The 17054-nt window shown below is 45.3% G+C and overlaps 1 long non-coding RNA gene across 1 annotated transcript in view; it reads left to right on the forward strand.

The window, feature by feature from the left end:
- The window catches only part of LOC130684455 (uncharacterized), a 32699-nt gene that overhangs the window by 11134 nt on the left and 4511 nt on the right, over nt 1–17054 (forward strand). Inside the window, exon 2 of the long non-coding RNA XR_008998754.1 lies at nt 14965–15103. This is a non-coding gene — a long non-coding RNA (uncharacterized LOC130684455). The remainder of the gene's footprint in view (nt 1–14964; nt 15104–17054) is intronic.

A 17054-nucleotide genomic window follows, 5' to 3' on the forward strand; every position in this document is an offset into this window, starting at 1 on the left:
ACATTGTGCAGATCAGCAAACCCCCAAGAGGGGCCTAGAGCATCTCTTTGCAGCATATGACTGGTTGCAAGTGATTGAGAGTGATCAAGGCACCTGCTTTATTGAAAATGTGTTGCAAGAATGGGTGCAGCAATTAGAAATAAAATGGACATGGCCCTGGACATTTTTACACATGGACCGGTGATGGCTGGCTCTTCTGGCATCTTGGGGAAAAGGCCTGGAAGCTGGCCTCCTGTGTATTCCTGGAATAACAGCAAAATGGTCCCTCAAAATCACAGTTATTTGCTTCTACAGTCCTTGTGTTCTGGATGTGCCCCCTTGGCTGCAGTTGCCCCATGATGGCTGGAATGGACCAGCTTTGGACTTAATCTGCGTGGGACTTTGAACCTAGCTGAATGCTCTGGCTTGAGAATTATCATGATTGTCTTGCTGTTTCCAAGAAAAATATGCTTAAAGAGAGGCATAACTCTGTCTAATGTTTGGTAAAAGTTTTGTGAGTAATCCAGCATGGTTGTTAGGAATGAGTAAACAAGTGTAGAAGCATATTTTGTGCTTAGTGACACATTGTGTTGTAAAGTACATTTACTTAATCTGCACAGGCTGAATCCTCTGGCTTGAGGATTATCATGGTATTATTGCTGTTGCTATTGTATGTCATTAGTTTGGGCAGAAGAGGGGGAACGAATAAATTGTAAGATGAGATTCCTGGAAGGGTGGCCTGTGGGTAAAATTGTAATATTTCCAGAATATCTTGCTTGGATATCAACAGGTTCTCAAGGGTGGAGAGAAGTATGGCTTTAGTGCATTTGCATCATTCCTCAGGGGTGGGGCTTTTCTGTACCTGAGAGGTGAGGGTTCGTGCTGGTTTTGCTTCTGTTGGAGAAGGAAAGAGAGAAGGCCTCAGACTTCAGTTTGGAAGAAATAAACGGATTTTAAACTTTATTTCTCCCTTTGACTCATTTTGGTTTTTAGACGTGTTTTGCCCTGGGATTTCCTCTCCCCAGACTTACACATAAGTATAGCTGTGAAAAGGCAAACAAATGAACCAAGGGAACTATAAGAGGAACTGAATCCCTTTATCAGCTTTGTTTTGTTTATGTATTTTATTTTATTAATTGCTCTTTGGAAGACCTTAGGAATACTCTTTAGGCTAATGTATTCTGGGACTTCCTCTGAAAAAGAACTCTGATAAACAAGAATTATAGGTGTCTCCTGTCTGCACAGCAGCCTGTTCTCCAGGGATTCACTCTGATGCTTTGGCAGCTACTCTGAATTGGTAAAAAAGATGGTAAGATGGGTAAGAACGCATCTTCTCAGGAAGAAAGAAATGTTTCCCTAAACTTGGAAATAGCCATTAGGCGTGTGTAAGGAAGCCAAATAATCTTTTACTACATTTTATTCCAGAGTACCTCACACTCCAAATATCTGTCCTCCTCAGTAGAATACTCAGCTGTAAAAAATGAATTGGTACCAACCCTTTGCATGATAATGTAACTCCTGAGAATGGTGAAATTTTATTTGTGTCCCTAAGATAATCTTTATTCTAAAATTCAGATATTATAGCAATAACGTGCATGGGTTTGCTCCTCCTGATTCCTGGGATTGCAGAGTCCACTCACAGGTGCAGGGAGGGTGTGTCAGGCAGTGTTTTGCTATGCAAAGTTTCTGCGTCTGTCCCTGGTCTCTCACCAAAGACTGTTAACACTGAGACAAAAATATATCCTAATACACCAAAGAAAAATGATTTTGACGTAGTCTCTCTCATTAAAATCTTAGTGGTTTATCTAAGTTGATGGTCTCAAACTTCCTGTGCATCCAAATTACCTGGAGGGTTTAGTAAAATACAGATCACTGGGTCCATTAGAGTTTCTGATTCAGCAGCTGGGAGGTGGGGCCCAAGAATATGCATTCCTGACCAGCCCCTGGGTCTCGCTGAAGGTGCTTATCTTATAGGGAACAGGCTTTGACACCCACTGAGCTAATTTAATTCTTAGCTTCTTGAAAAGGGAATAGTAAGTTTTAGTGATCACAATGTTACCTGTTTCAGTTGGACTTCTTTTCTGTCTAGAATCAGCTACTTCATTCCTTGAAAATCTTTGTCAATAGAAACATTAACTAGCATTTAGCCAATACTTAAACAAAGAATAACGAAATTACTTCATTTGAGTATTAAATTTAGCCAAGGCAGAAAAGATACCACAATAAATTTATAATGTTCATTGAATAGTTTTAAAAAGTGTCTTAAAGGGGAAAAGGATTTTCTCGGTCATATCCTTTAGTGAAACATTGCCATATACATTTTGCATTTCAACAACTATTTGAGTGCCTCTTTGTACCAGTTGCTGTTGTAGGCAAAGGAGGCCATATCAGTACACAAAACAGGTAACTCCAGCCCTCTTGGGTTTTTGCGAAGGGTGAGAGATGACAAACAACAAACTAATAAAATAAGATGTCAGACAGTGACTAGTTGTAAGTCTGGGAAGAGGAATTCCCAGGGCAAAATACCTCTAAAAACTGAAATGAGTCAAAGGGAGACATAAAGTTTAAAACCCGTTTATTGCTGACAAACTGAGTCTGGCCCATCTCTCTCTCCTGCTCCAGCAGCACCAAAACCGGCCTCCCCTCCCCTCACCTCTCAGGTACAGATAAGCCCTTCATGCCCAGAAAATTACCCACTGATGTGAAGATGAACTTCTCTCCACCCATGAGGAATGATGCAAATGCACTAAAGCCATACTTCTTTCCACCTGCGAACGCCTATTGATATGCAGATGTACTAAAGCCAGGTGAGATATTCTGGAAATACTACCATTTTACCCACAACCTCTGAAAACCGAAATCAGTCAAAGGGAGAAATAAAGTTTAAAGCCAGCCATCTTCAGGTATAGGGACTTTTCCCTCCTGGTAAGGAGTCTCATACCAATGGCTCAAAAGCAAGTTCTTCCTGCTTTCCACTGGTATAGGTCACTGGCCCCAATAAGCGTTGGCGTTCTCCACTTAAGGGGCTAGTAGCCACGGTGCTGTGCTGCTGTAATTATGTGCCCCATTTGGCCGGTGTAGGTGTCTGTGCCACACCACTCCGTGGCCTTTGGGACCAGTCTCTCACCCACCCCACAATGGGATAGGTGGTTATCACCTTGGTCAGAGCTGTTCTGATGATGGGCTCCATAACAAGCAAGGTATGGTACACAGCAGCCGGTTGCTTCTCTATTAAGGTGTACCTTGAAAGTCATCATGGGGTTTCAAATAAAAAATATCCCTCAGAATAATGGAAAACAACATGAAGAAACAAAACTGTTTAAAAAGATGCAAAAACAGAAAAACTGAATGTTAAGATACACCTCGTATCTTCAATTACTTAAATCTACTTATTCAACAGTGTTTATTAGGTGAAATTAGACTGAGGCAAGATAGGATCTGTTAAAGATTCGATGCAGATGGCTCTTGCATCCATTTGTAAACTTTTTAATGGGCTGAGTTTATTGGAAATATGTCCATCCATGCTTCTTCTTTGACTCCCACTTTGCCAAATTATATAATTTTTTCCATAGTTGATTCATAGCTAAAAACATGCTAGTAGCTATTTCATCCTTTTATCTGATTGTTTTTCTTTTATCTGGGGTTATCTCCAAAACGCTAACATGCCTGATATATAAGTAACAATTCCTCTGTCTTGCCCACCAAAAATGTTCTGAATAAGTGGCAAATGTGTTCAACCTACTTTGATAAACCTAAGTAAGAATGTAAAACATCTTCTAGCCATTTATCCATATTGTTATAATTTAATTCAAGCCATTCAATATTTTGTGGGCTGTGGTTACACAATACAATAACAATCTATTTGACTTAGAAGTTCAAGAAAACTTTGAGGTCAGCAATTCTTTCTGTTTTTCAGTCCTTAAACCCAGGTCTGAGTAAAGCTCAGAACAGCAGTCACAAGGGAAGGGAATAAATCAAGTTCCGAGTTCAAAGAGTGACTGAGGAAATAGCCTAGATTCCATAGATTCCAGATTCCTGGACATAAATGAGCAACTTTTCAGACTCCACCCTAAGGTGCTGGCTTCTGCCCTTGCATGTGAGAAACAGGCATGGCCTGGAAGATGTTCTTCCCGGAAATATCCCCTCAAATTCTTGCACTAATTCAGGCATTCACTAAAGGGTAGATATTTTTTAAATATGAAAATCTTGACAGTAACTTTAAACCTGAGTTATTCCAACTTCAGTGTGAATCAATCAATTAGAAATACGAACTTTCTTTCTTCCTTAACAACTGTTTGAGACTCAAGAGACACGAGGCAGAGAAACTACCTTTTTCTGTAGCACACCGAGGACAGACCTGGCTAAGGGGAGGCTGAGTCCTTGAAAGGTAGGGAGTGATGGGAAATGGGAGAAGGGTACAGAAGTGAGGAGGCAGGGGGCTAAAAAGTTTTCTATAATTTGCAGTCCTGACCCAGGGCCATGCTGGCCACATGTGTGACTCAATACTGGAGTTGTAGTTTTTTGTGAAAAACAATCCATTGTTTATTCAAGTGATTTTGGACTTTTGAGAGGACAAAGCTGAATTATCAGAAGCCAAAATGCATTGAAGTCCTGAGTGTCTGGCCTGCCGAGCTTGTGAAGGGTTCTTCAACTCTCTTCCATGAGTCTCTGACTTTGCACAGGCCCAGGTACCCACACACCAGCCTTTCTCCTGCTGGCATCAGGACCGTGGGCAAAAGCCTAAAACACTGGAACACTGCCCCTAATACTTGTAGACTCCTAATTCTTCTCTTGTCATCTGAGGAAACTTCCAGCAGCTTTTGGCCTAGGGCCTTCTTATCTCTTGACCTGGATTTCAGTGGTTGGTATTGACTGGGATCAAGTGCAGACGCCTCTCCTGCCTTGATGCCAGGATGTCCACCCAGGGCTGGCAGGCCTTCTGTTGGTGACCTTCCAGTCGGCTACTCCCAGAAGTCTCTGGCCACCCTTGGCAAGGTCATACAGACCTTGCTAAGGTTCACTACCCAGACCCAATCTTTGCAAATGGCTTGTCCACTCATTCATTCAATTTGAAAACGTTTCCTGAACTTGAGCCTTGTGCTAAGCGTGGTACCTGGTGTCAGGAAGATTCACAGACAGTGGTCACTGCCTTGGAAGGTATCAGTCTTTTCAGGGGCAAAGACAGAGGCAATAACCCGTATTTGCATTGTGAGTGCCTCCAGGGACCCTGGATGGGGGCGCTGGTATTCTTCCTAAAGCTTCAGAACAGATGTTTGTGGTGGGGGGAGGGCGTTCACGCAGTGAGTGGAGGCAGGGATGTCAGCAGAAAGGGGAGAACCTTCACATTCCAGCACTGCTGTAAACCTCACTTCCCTGTGCTCAGGACATCAGATGGTAAGAGCGAGAGGCAGACCTCTGCCTCTGCTGGGAGAGGGGGAATAGAACTGTAGTTTTTTTATTTTAATTGCTGATGGGAAATGGAAAAAGAGAGTCTTTGGAATGCAATTCTGGCTTGTACTGTTTTGGAAAACAAAAAGTTTCTGTGTCTAGTACAAATACAAAACAGTGTTTTGGCATATTTCCTTAGTAACACAATCTTATTTATGAAGTGTTTCAGACCCAACCTAGACCCTAGAGCAAATTATAAGGAGTGAACAAATGTAATTACTGGCATGTCTACTCAAAATATTTTGTATAATGCTATTGGTCAAATATACATCTTAATATTACAATGCTGTTTCTGTGGGAAAATTCAATTTTACCTTTATCAAATCAAATGACTTTTTCCAGATGTGTAAATGTAAGGTGTTATACTCAGGCTCAACTAGCCTTGCTGAGACAGAACTCGACAAGGGGCACTGCTTCCTTGGTCTGTCCTTTCTGGACTCTGGGGGCACCTTGTCCAGATGCCACGGCCAGTGAAACACTTGTGCTTGGCTCTGTCTCCCAGGGGGCAAAGGAGGATTTGGTGCACTGGAGTGGTTATCGCCTTTGTTCAGTGCCCTTCTGGAGAACAAGCCTCAGTGCTGTTGGGGAAAGAATGGAGAAGGTGGAACCCCCTGGGGCCAAACCTGCATCCCCAGTGGCACATTAGGGATCTGTTGTCACCAGAACTTGTCCCTTGGATGTCCCACCCCATGGGCCTATCGAAGCATTTCTGCCAACTACGTAAGAAATGTCCTGAATGGCTTCTGATTATCCCACTAAAGAAGCATTTCGCCAGCTTCCCAGTGATGTGTGATTTCTCACTGAAGTTTTGGTGACCAAAGGGATGGGTCAAGCTGTTTAATCCATGTGTGATCACATGCCCAGGTTGGCGAGTTGCTATGGGAAAGTGCTCAAAAGACGGAAGGAGAGACCCAGCGATGCCATAGAGAGAGATGAGGGTTTGTTGGGCCTATACGTACAGGCAGTTCAGGAGCGGCTGGCTGGACGAGGTTGCGCATGGCTGTTGTGGACAGTGAAGGAACTGCTTGTATGGGGTGAGGGGGCAGACTGCATGCTCTGCTAGAAGGATCTTTCTGGTGCAACCACCCCTGCGGGATTAATATATAAATCCAGTATAGAAATCAAATGTATAATCATATAGGACTTGATTATTTTTCCTGTAATTCCTGATATGTGATCAAGAACAGAACAAACAAGACCAAAACAGTTTCTGTGAACTAACTGCCCTTGCTATTGTTTCAATACCAGGTAAGACGTTGCACCCCAGGTTACGGGAGACTGCAGAGGATTAAGTTTAGAGTTAGTTAATGGTTGTCTATTAAGTCCCCCACAGAATTCTATTGTTGTTAACATGTATGTGCTCAATAAATAAATATGAAGGGTGCCCTCTCAGCACTACTCTTGCGCTGTTACGCCTCGAGGCTCCTGGCTGGTCCTTTCAGGTCTTCGATACCTCATTGTGTCTCCCCTCTGTCTGCAGGTCAGAGGCAGGGAGGGACCAACACACTCCCAAGTAATAAAACCTTGGTCTGAGGGGTCTACCCCTCAACAAGATGTTTCCATGGATTAAGCGGACCTTGGTTTTAGCCAGCCCCCGACCATCAACATACTGTATTCTTAGCGTACAGCCCCAAGTAAGGGCCATGTGGTTATTCTGGGACAAAAGGTTATAATCAGGCAGTGCTTGTCCCCACAGTCCAATACTGATGTGGACAGTGATTCTCTGCTTGGAGACAAAGCTGGAAACAGGCGTCCTGCCTTCTCAGTGCCTTGGTGGGTCTCAGGTCACACCGCTAGGTCACCTCCTCTCCCTAGTAAAGAGCCACACAGAAACAGCTCTGGGAATTATTGTTTAACCATGCACACTCAGGTTACCAAACATGAGCTAAGTGAATTTTCATGGTACAGTTAACACTTTTAATATTTTTTTATTTCAAGAACTATATTGCATATAGTAGACTCTCCACAAACATTTGCAGATGGGTTGGTTATTGAATCAAACTCATTTGTATTTTAACAAGAGGTTAGAATTAGGTTTGCCACTGCTTTAAAAGATGTTCCCATGACTGTGGAAGATGATAATAAAAGCACTAGCAAGCCAGCAGGACCACTAGCAGAGGAGCACACAAGGAAGTGCACCTCACAGGAAGCCTCAGCACCCGTGCACGGCAGAGGCGGCCCGACTGAACCCAGAGAAGGGAGGGAAGGTCTGGAGGCCAGAGGCACCATGCTGACCTGAGGGGTGCGCAGCTGATGGCGGTGTGACTCTTCCATGTGACAGTGTTGATAAAGTTATTGCTGTTGTTACTCAAGTCTTTATCCACAAAGCCCACATCAGAGTCCACTGAGGAAAGGACCAATGTGCTTTTCAGAGAAGTCCTTACCTGCGTTTCTTGGTGTTCACAGAGAGCTAAGGAAGAACAAGTGGCTTCAAACACAAAGGACATTTTTTCATTTAATGAAATTTACCTTGAAAAATACTGGAGTATGAGCTTCCTGGCTCAGGATGTCTTTGAAGATGTCTGTCCGTACAGTGGTTCGGGACAAAACAGTCTGCCCAGGGAGCAAGTGGCCGCAGGAGTTCATCTCCTGGGGTTCCTCTGGTATTAAAGTGACCTCACTCCTTTTTCAGTTGACTTACATCAATGAGGCTTTCAGTGGTGACAAGCACCTCTCCAGGTGGTGAGTGAGCACCCACACAGCACAGGTCTGCAGGGCCCAGCTCCGGCTCCTGGAGGGCCATGACCCCGCCGCAGGTTGGCGCCCTGGAGCACAGCAAGGTGCCCAGGACAGGGTCTTTCCACACATCTGGCAACCCTGGAACTGTTCACAAGCTGCAGTGTTCTTTGCATGCGCACATTTTCAAGGGAGAGGATTGGTCTCTAAAGCTGCTGCTTCAGGGAATTTTGTTGTGTTCTAACTATCTGATGGCTCCCCAAACATGATGCCCTCTTAGCCTTCCATCTGCTGAGCTTGGAAGGACCTCCCAGAATCCTCCAATGTGACCTCTCCATGAAATTAACCCCAGCACCATCTCTGCTAACAGCACGTCTCTGCTCTTCAGGTGTTGGGCATTGACCCACCTTGTGGTGGGATTCCTGAACAAACCAGTACGTTCCCCAGGCAGGCCCAGCCTCTTCCCCCTCTGTATCCCAGCATTTGTCATCGTTCTGGAATTGTGGCCAAATAATACATATCAAACTGAATGGTTCCAATTTCCCTGATCTTCCCTCACTCCTTCCACATGCAACACCCCCATTCCTGATTGACTTGTCACCTGCCAGGCAAATGCTGGAATTCCCTCTGTCTCCTCAAGTCCCTCACATAGTAACTTTTCCTCAGGCTCTTTAAACTAACATTCCAGGTAATTTCAAGAAAATACAGAAGTGGTACAGGATGAAAATGGCCAGTAACTCTGTATTAACACCAGCTCAGCTTTGTGTTTACAGTGTTTTTCTCTCTCGATTATTCTGGCACAACAGACTGAACAAATAAAGGATTTCAGAGCATGAAATAATGTAATGGTGTTTTGCCAAGAGACTAGAGGGCCACACTGTAATGCATTCATATTAACGGGATATGAAGCAGAAGATGGCGCCTCTGCCGATGTTTGATATTTTGTTAGTATGTAGAAACTAATTAAACTGATTGCATTATGCGCCCGGCTTGTTTCTATGTACTATGCTCAGAGAGGGTGTCAAGCATAAAGAATGACTTTAAATGGAGGCTTGCAGTGACCTGTACTTTCCTAACCTGCATAGCCAAGTTAAAGTTTATATAGTTCTCCCCTGAAGCCAAAAGAAATACGGGTTTGAGTCAAAATTGCCTTTATGACTCTTGCACGAGGAGCCCCGGCCGGGTTCACAGAGCCGTGCTGTGTGCGGGGCTCTGCTCTTCACAGGGACATCGCCCTCCTGATCCAGGGCTTCCATGTCGTGAGATCTCACTGGGCATCAGAAATCAAGGTGTGGGGGGCTGGCATCTTCAAGCAGGAATGTCCATCTATAAGCCTGTAGCTGTTTTTCTACCTGAGTTTCTGTTTCTGTAAAAATAATGGAGCATGAATTTAGGAGTATCAGTCAGGGGAAATACTGGATGATTTGGGTCTCAGAAAATGAAGGGAAGATCAGCCATCAGTTGAGGCCCTGGGCAGCTTAGTTTCAGAAAAGAACCAGGAATCTTTCTCAGGAGTTTTGTGCACTGGGCTCTGGCTGGGAGTCAACTGAAGAAGTGACTCAGGAGGTCAGGAGGGACTGCAGGGTGGGTCAGCTGGGCTCCACGGGGCCTCGGGCCTCAGGAGGGAGGCAAGGGCCTGGGTCTGCATGGCACCCTGAAGGGCCCTGGGCCCTGGGGGCCACTTCACCGGAGGTCACAGGAGGAGCTGGAGCTGGGGCGGGAGGACACAGCGCACCCTCCCCGATACACAGGGGCACCAGAGGGGCATCTGCCTCTCACAGGGGAGGCTGCAGCCCACAATACAGGTGGTGTTCTCGCTTAAGGGTTTTAAAAACCAACTTGAAAAAATAAAATCAGCTTCAGGTACCTTCAAAAGTATCTTGTGATATTTCAGACATAGAATACATGGGTTCCTGGGCTCAATTTCAAGATTGTTTCAGAAAGTTTCTACTCAGAATATTTCTTGACTGGAAAGTTTTGGAATAAAGTTCCTGTAGGTTGCGCTTAGGGACTCCCAGGAATGGGGAATCCTGACACAGCAGACCGTCACGTGGCCACTGTCACCTGCTCCTTGATGGGAGGACAACAAGCAGGGTGGGGATCCTGAGCACGCTCTCGAAACCTGGGATCCATCCAAGGCTACTTCTACCCTCTGCTCCTAGTTCCGTTCCTCCTGGCCCTGCAGGCTGGGACCGCCCCCTTCCTGGTGACTCTGCTGACCCTGGTGAGGACATCCGTCGGAGCCTCTGAGCCCTCTCTCTTCAGCAGGCAGAACACATGCAGTACCTTGAGTGTTTCCTCAAGACTGAGTCCTTCAGTCATCTTGGCTGCTTTTATCCTGGGTGTGCTAGTTTATCAAGAAATACCTGGCTCAGAATTTAACCCATTTATTCCTTGATAAATAACCGTGACAAGTATCAAAGGGCTGGTCTGAAGTCTGCAGAGGAGAGTGAACCCACAGTGTGCAGATGCTTCTCCTCCTCATCCCTAATGGGCCGGCAGTCACAGTGCTGCATGAACAGCGTCCTGTGGCTGATACGCATGTGTTTCCTATTCACAACTGCCCAGAACTGGAAACAACTAAACTGTCCTTCAGTGGTGGTGGGTAAACAAACTGTGGTACTGTCACACAAGGGAGTATTATTCAATGATAAAAAAGAGCTATCAAGCCACAGAGACATGGAGAAACCTTAAATGCATTCTGCTAAGGAAAAGAAGCCAATCTGAGTGGGTGCCAGAGGCAGGGTATGAGGAGTGGGCAAAATGGGTGAAGATCAAAAGGTACAGACTTCCAGTTAGAAGTCCTGGGGATGTCGTGTTGGCATGGTGACTATGGTTAAAAATACTGTATTGTATGTTTGACAGTTGCTAAGCGTTATCTTAAAAGTTCTCACCACAAGAAAAAAATGTGTACCTATGTGTGACGATGGATGCTAACTTATTGTGGCAATCATTTCCCAGTGTATACACACATCATTATGTTGTGCACCAAACACGAATACCATGTCACATGTCAATTATATCTCAATGGAAAAAAGCAGCTAATCTGAAATGACTCTATTCTATATGAATCCAACTATGTGCCCTTCTGAAAAAGGCAAAACTATAGACACAGCGAAAAGGTCACTAGTTGCCAGCATGTGGGGGTGGGGGGTGGGAAGAGGGCGGAAGAGGTGATGCACAGGGCCTTTTAGGGCAGTGGGACTATGCTGCATGGACTGTGATGGAGGATCCATGACATGTATTTGTCAAAACCCACAGAACCATACAGCACAAAGAGTAAACCCTAATACACTATGGATGTCAGGTAATAATAATGTATCGATATTGATTCATTGATTGTAACAAATGTACCACACAAATCCTAGATGTTAATAAAATAGAAAAACCAAACAAAAATCTCCTCAGACTTCAAACAAACATAAAGTACTTTTCATAATCCTTTTTACCATATTTTCATTCCATTATCCTGTTTTTCTATTCTCTTTTGGACCCAGAGGCAGGCTTACTTTCAGTCTCTATTAAACTGCACTGTTTATTTATTAGTCCGATAGTGTTCAACCCTGATTCTATCACCCAACATAAGCCCTGTTCTCTCTCTCTCTTTTGTGTTTTTTTGGTATCATTAATCTGCAATTACCTGAGCAACATTATGTTTACTAGTCTCCCCCCACCACATACCCCATTACAGTCACTGTCCATCAGCGTAGTAAGATGCTGTAGAATCACTGCTTGTCTTCTCTGGGTTGTATAAGCCCTATTCTCTTGTAGGTACATGGATACTTGCTATCCAGAAATCTGGTGGGCATGTTCTTTATTCATCTAGTGCAGGGAAACAGGCAGCAATGACATTGTAAATGACTTCCAAAACAGGTCAGAATCACTAAGTACTACAGGGACAAACAGAATGGGATGAGAGGTCATTAGTTATTCAAAGGCCTGAATCTGAGGGAAGGAGTCCGGTGAGTGGAGGCAGTGCGCAGAGGCTAGTCTGAGATGGGCACGGGTGGTGGCGAGGAGCCAGGGCACGGCGGCAGGAGGTGGGGTCACAGGGCAGGGGTGGGCAGAGTGCCCACTGGGCTGTGCAGGCTGAGGATTCTGCACTTTACATCGTTCCTCCTCCCAAAATAGATAGGCTTCTCATCATTTGGAAGAACAGAGATGACATGTTCTTCCAAATGATGAACATGGAAGAATGATGTGGTAAGGCGGTAAGAGATGTGGTGAGGCACAAGGGCCACAAAGTGGCTCAGGGCAGGAGAGTGGCAGAGAAGGGGGGCCAGGGGCTGTTGTGGGGAAGGGCCATGTCCTGGCATCTGACCCCACCATCAGGTAGATGCAGGGGGCACTTGAGACAGCACACCCTGCGGAGGAGGAGCCATTGGGGGCAGGGCTGTGGAGTCTGAGGTGGCTGTGTGACAGTCACGGGCTATAGAAAAGGCAGGTAGGCGGGTAAATTCGTGGATTTGCAGATCAGAAATAGGGAAGCAAAAGCACGCATTCATTCAGGACACGGATTTACAGAGCCAGAGTAATATTTTCCAGTATTTAGAGTAATATCGAAATGCTTGCAAAAATATCACAAGGGTAAGTTGGAGCAGACAAAGAGCAGGTTTCAGCACACAGACCCTCAGAGTTGAGCTGGGATCCTGCTTCTAGCACCACCGGCTTCCTGAGAAGCTGATTAGCCTCTCTGGCATTAGCCCCTCCGCTGCCAGCTGGCATCATTGTTTCTGTGAACCACTCACAGGCTTGGGAAAGAAAATGTGTGAATACACCAGCAGATGGGCATTTTTGGAGATACGAATCCTCAGCTCTCTCCTCTGTGTCCTTCTCTTTCTCCCTCCTCCCTTCTATATTTTCCTATTTTAACTAATATTTCTTTCAAACAGGACATTTGTTCTTATAGACCTTGCCCCTAGTGTACCTATGTGGTCTCCTAGCTGGTGATGGTCATGCCTCTAATAATCTGCTCTAGAATTTTTTAACAGTGACTAAATAAAATTATAGTCTTAAGAACGCACTGTGTTTTCTGCAGTCAAGGCTATGTGTACATCAGCCCACTCCGTCTTCCACCACCCTTACACAAATCCTACAGGCTCAGTAACAGCGATTCATCGTGAGGTCAGTCAGCAGCCACTCCATTTTCTGTAGCTGCACTAGGCAGCTGAGGAAGAGAAACAGAGAATATGCGGAGATGGTTCCTTCAGGGCTGGAAATGGCAACACAGCTTTGGGGGAAAGATAACAAAGTGAGAAAAGTGAAATGCTGATGGCACTATTATGAAATGATCAATTATTTTGCTCAGGCTGATAAAGACTGAGCTGAGAAACTAGGAAATGCTCCCAATGATACAAAAATCATTGGAATAGAAGAGAAGGGAAAAGGAAAGGATGGGAGGCTCAGTGGGATATGAGATTGTGATTTCAGAGGTGGGATAATTACAGCGCTGGCTCGGCTTTGGGTGTGACCAAGAGAAGGAACTGCTGATATGGCAGGAAGTGAAGGTTGCAGGATATAACAGAAGAATATTTTGAGAAAAATTGTAGCAAGAGGAAAAGTATCTATACCCAAAAATGCCAAAAAATTTCATGTTTAAAGCAAAGAAATCTTGGATGAAAAATTAGGAAAACATATGAGGGGAAAAGCATAGGAGCCCAGAAACTGACCTAGGTTAGTGTGGGATTATTGAAACATTGCTGGACAATGATGGCAAAGAGCAAAAATTTAATGAATGACATTGGGTTAAATTTAGACAATGTTTTAGAAAAAAAATTTATAACCATATTCAAATTATCTCCAAATATATTAAAATGTAATTGGGAATACAGTACAATGATGTGAAAAATGTCTGAGATAATACTTGAAGGACATGGTTACAATTACTCATATGGTTATGGACAAACACTAACATAGCACACTGAAAAGTTAACACAATTCTTTTAGGGAGCTAGGATTATAGGCGACTACTTTTCAAATTTCAGAGATTAAACTGTGATATGGGAAATTCAAACAGAAGGAACGGGAAGGAAAGACACAGGAGGAAGGACTAGGTCTTGCTGGAACCAGGATGGTTAAGTCATCCAGCCTGAGGGCGCAGGGACTGCGAGAGCTCCCCCAAGAGACCGCCTCCCCGTCCCCTGGCTCCCCGAGCAGCTCTGCAGTCTCTCTGTGCTACGTGCAGGAAGTGGCTTGCTGAGATCGCTTCCTCCTTCCAGCAGATGTGTCTCCTCCCTTCGGCGTGCTCTCCTACTAACTTCATGCCACCATCATTTTCTGGGCAATGATAATTTAGGACAGGCAACCTGAATCTTCTTAAATGCATAGGAACTGGTATTTTTTAAATTTTGGCTTTTAAAAACTTCCTGAATCTTCTCAAAGCAAAATGGACTCCTAAGAACCTACTCTACTGGTATATCACTTTCTCTGAGACCAGACAGGGCAAGATTTCTGTGTGCCTTCTTCATTTTAAGGTACTTCCTCCACCACACAATTTCAGGGTCGTCTTTCTGGTGATCATCAAAAATGGGAGAAATAGAGAGAAACTAGGCCTGAGGGGGTAGGAACAGTGGGGAGGACGAGGAGGCGCTACCGGGCTCCCAGATGCAGACTGGGAAGAGGAAGGGGCAGGGGCCTGAGGGAGGCGTTGCCACAGGAGAGCAGCTGCAGCGCGAGGGCGCTGGGGACTGAAGGGACTGGGGAGAGGCGCTGCCCTGGGTTTTGAATCTACCCCTTGAAGTCTTTGCAAGATGCCGTTTCAATTAGTTTGATGGCTGAACTGTGCTTTTACACGAGCCATTAATTTCAGAAAAGGAGCCACATAGGATCTAAGAATTTATGAGTGCCTCCCTTCTCTTCCAGTGGGTGAATAGTGGGATACTCTGACGCCACTCTAGAGAAGAGGATGAGGTCTCCTCCCGTGGGGCAGGCCCTGCTGAAAAGCTGAGGACAATCTGAGCTGAGAGTTCTCGCTACTGGGTGTTTCTGCCAAAGGAGGAGAGTAAGCATAGAAGCTTCAGTATCTGAGTTACATGACAAAAGGTGCCAGCTAGACCTGTATTTCCATATAGAGATAGCGCCTCCTGGAAATTCCTCTCTGGAGTAAATGACAGGAAGATGGAAGTCTGTGCTTCTGCCACATTTTCAGTATTAGTTCTTTTAAGGGCTAATATTTAAAGTATTAATCAATGGCCTAGGGCATTGACACTAATCATGAAAACTAAACACATTGGCCTTTAGTTGCTGGAAGGAGGGAAGGAGGTGGCGGAGGGACAGGGCAGGGTGAGGGGGGTGGGCCTGGAGTCGTGGCCCGTGACCAGCCAGCAGGAGGTGCTTCAGTACTGGTCCTCGCTGCTGTCAGTCTTGGCCCTCCCTCTTTTCCCTTCCCCTTGGAAGCTGCTGCCGTTTTTGTCTCCTCTGCTCTCTAGCTGGGTGTGATTCCCGCCCACTCTGCTCTTAAGTTACTCTGTGTGCTGCATGTTCTGAGTGACTCTGTGTGTGTGGGACCAGACGCCTACGGGAACTTTCTCATTAGATGAACATGAGGGCAAATGGCATCCTCGCCGTCCCTTCCCTGGAAGCCAGGGGGGGTCCCTGTCTTGGGCAGGAAGCCTTGGATTGCCCGTGGTGGCACAGTGGTGGTAATGGGGGTATTGCTGGCGTGGCGAAGCATCTCTCTGACAGGTGTATGTGTTCAGGCCCTCAGTGTGGGCCCCTTACAACAACGGCTCTCCTGGATTATCAGCAGGGGGTCGTCACCAAGTCTAGTCCAACAGTACCGAACCAGCTTCCTCAACACAGTACAACTGAGGTGGGCAGCTCAAGTACAAAGAAAACTCCTGATTTCACAGCTGGTCTGGCGTGTTGGTAATGCCTGGATGTGGGCTCTGGAGCGGAAGTTCTGGGTGGAGGACTGATTCTCCACTTAGTGCCCCGGAGCCTTGTGGTTTCCTCACCGCTCTGCAGGGACGATCTAACAGGAGGACATCAACTGCTCCTACCTCCCAGGGCTGCTGTGAAGATAATGAGTTAGTATTTGTGAACTCCCAGCATGGTGCTTGGGGCATAGTAAGGACTCAATTTAAAAAATCACTTCCCTGCTTTTCCTCTATGTAGCTGCTGAGACTAGCTTGGCTCCCTGACTCCCATCCTGCTTTTCATTTATACTCATATATAAATTTTGAAAATAGCTTAGTTTGTGCTAAGACATTGCTTCTCAGCCTTTTTTGGCTCGTGCATTTGTTTGAAGCAAAAAAATATTATCCCTAGTTCTCCAAGGAGATTTTGATACACTCCTTAATGGGACATGCATCTACTAGCATTTGCCTTAATTCCTTACTGCTTCTTATGATACTCTGTGCACTACAGCATGGTGTTTTCATCACAAAATGATCACTTATACAATTTGTCTATGTCCACAATATTCCCAAGTAGTTAAATGATCTTTCAATATTGGCTCTTCCTCCTCTGGAGGGAAAATATTAGGGAATGCCTCAGCATATGTGGGGTGATTTGCAGAGCTGGACCTAGAAGAGGGAATACAGCTGAAGACAGTGATGCACTGCAAACTCAGAGGACTGAGCAGAGCTGAGAATCAAGAAGGTCAAGTTTAGTAAACCAAAGAGGAGAGACAATGGGGCACCAAACCAAAAAGAGGCAAAGCCTGGAACCTCCGACCCAGAAGATTTAGTCCAAGAAAAAAGCCTGGAATCTAGATTCAAAAGCGAAATGGAAACCCAGAAGATCAAGGATAAGCAGGGGCTGACTACCTGGAACAGGTGCGATTTGCTGTGGCTGTGGCTTCCATACAGCAGCCATCAGTGGTTTGAGAAAGCATCAGGGACCAACTAATGGATTAGGAGTTTGAGGAGAGCTGACGCCCTGGTATTCTCAACCCACCCTTAGACTGGGTACCTGCGACGGCACTTGGAAAGATAAAAACAAAAATCACC

This window comes from Manis pentadactyla, chromosome 7 (assembly GCF_030020395.1).
Source record: "Manis pentadactyla isolate mManPen7 chromosome 7, mManPen7.hap1, whole genome shotgun sequence".
NCBI lineage: Eukaryota > Metazoa > Chordata > Mammalia > Pholidota > Manidae > Manis > Manis pentadactyla.